The following is a 2,465-nucleotide window of genomic DNA, read 5'->3' on the forward strand; positions in this document are numbered from 1 at the left end:
ATGAGGAGTGAACTATGTCAGGTATGTCAGATCTCCAAAATGATCTATACTTAGCTTTGTTTCCTTCGAAATGACCTAAGTTAGCTCTAATATGCTAAGTTATCTCTAATATGCTTAGTTACTTAGGTTTGCTCAATAATGACATACACTTGGCTTACTTTTGTAAAGAAATGGCACGTTTATGCTTAGTTAACTCAAAAATGGCATTATTAGTTAAGTTAGCTCCAAAATGACACATTTAACCTAGGTTAGCTCCAATATGATCCATTTTACCTAGGTTAGCTCCAAAATGACCAAGTTTACCTAGGTTAGCTCCAATATGATCCCTTTTAGCTAGGTTAGCTCCAAAATGATCCATTTTACCTACGTTAGCTCAAAAATGGCATAATTACTTATGTTAGCACAAAAATGACTTATGCTTACCTTATTTTCCTCCAAATTGACATAATAAGCTTAGTTAGCTAAAAATGGCATAATTGCCTATGTAAGCTCTAAAATGACACTAATAAGGAATAAGAATAAGAAAAACAAGGAAGTGGAGAAAAAGAAAGAATAGAAGAAGAAAGAGAAGAAAAAGAAAGAATAAAAGAAGAAGAATGAGAAGGAAAAGGGTAAAAACCTTCTTCTTCTTCTTCTCCAAAATGACCTAAGTTAGCTCTAATATGCTTAGTTACCTAGGTTAGCTCAATAAATACCTATACTTAGCTGATTTATATCAAAAATGGCATAATATGCTTAGTTCACTCAAAAATGGCATAATTAGCTAGGTTAGCTCCATTTTACCTAAGTATGCTTACTTCTTCTTCTCGTCTTCTTCTTCTTCATTTTCTTCTTCTTCTTCTTCTAGTCTTCTTCTTCTAAATTTATTGTTTCCCATTTTGCAGATTTCATTTACTTCATGGAAGCTTGCATGGATGGAGCGCTTCTTTTCCCTTTCTGCTTTTATTTTGTATCGATGAACAATGTGGAACTTGTTATATGGATGGATGGATAGGTGCTGGATGAACAATGTGAAACTATTATTGTAATATGTATGGATGGAACTATGTGTTGGTTATGTATGTATATATGATGAAACTTGTGTGTTGGATATGTCTGCTGTGAAATTTGTGTGTTCAAACTTGTGTGTTGAAATTGAATGAATTTAAGAAAAAACATGGGCTATATAGGCTCTTTGTCGTCCGCTGGCAGACGGCAAAGAGCTTTGCCGTCGGCCAGCAGACGGCAAAGCTGCCACGTGGCAGCTGTTGGAAATATGCCCTAGAGGCAATAATAAATTAGTTATTATTATATTTCCTTGTTCATGATAATCGTTTATTATCCATGCTATAATTGTATTGATAGGAAACTCAGATACATGTGTGGATACATAGACAACACCATGTCCCTGGTAAGCCTCTAGTTGACTAGCTCGTTGATCAATAGATGGTTACGGTTTCCTAACCATGGACATTGGATGTCGTTGATAACGGGATCACATCATTAGGAGAATGATGTGATGGACAAGACCCAATCCTAAGCATAGCACTAGATCGTGTAGTTCATATGCTATAGCTTTTCTAATGTCAAGTATCATTTCCTTAGACCATGAGATTGTGCAACTCCCGGATACCGTAGGAGTGCTTTGGGTGTATCAAACGTCACAACGTAACTGGGTGACTATAAAGGTGCATTACAGGTATCTCCGAAAGTGTCTGTTGGGTTGGCACGAATCGAGACTGGGATTTGTCACTCCGTGTAAGCGGAGAGGTATCTCTGGGCCCACTCGGTAGGACATCATCATATGCGCAATGTGACCAAGGAGTTGATCACGGGATGATGTGTTACGGAACGAGTAAAGAGACTTGCCGGTAACGAGATTGAACAAGGTATAGGGATACCGACGATCGAATCTCGGGCAAGTACAATACCGCTGGACAAAGGGAATTGTATACGGGATTGATTAAGTCCTTGACATCGTGGTTCATCCGATGAGATCATCGTGGAACATGTGGGAGCCATCATGGGTATCCAGATCCCGCTGTTGGTTATTGACCAGAGAACGTCTCGGTCATGTCTGCATGTCTCCCGAACCCGTAGGGTCTACACACTTAAGGTTCGGTGACGCTAGGGTTATAGAGATATTAGTATGCGGTAACCCGAAAGTTGTTCGGAGTCCCGGATGAGATCCCGGACGTCACGAGGAGTTCCGGAATGGTCCGGAGGTAAAGAATTATATATAGGAAGTGCTATTTCGGCCATCGGGACAAGTTTCGGGGTCATCGGTATTGTACCGGGACCACCGGGTGGGGCCACCTGCCCCGGGGGGCCACATGGGCTTTAGGGGGTGTGCCTTGGCCTATATGGGCCAAGGGCACCAGCCCCAAGAGGCCCATGCGCCAAGAGATGGGAAAAAGAGGAGAGTCCTAAAAGGGGAAGGCACCTCCGAGGTGCCTTGGGGAGGATGGACTCCTCCCCACCCTTGG

This window comes from Triticum urartu, chromosome 2A, assembly GCF_056163025.1.
Source record: "Triticum urartu cultivar PI428250 chromosome 2A, HENAU_Tu73, whole genome shotgun sequence".
Classification (NCBI taxonomy): Eukaryota; Viridiplantae; Streptophyta; class Magnoliopsida; order Poales; family Poaceae; genus Triticum; species Triticum urartu.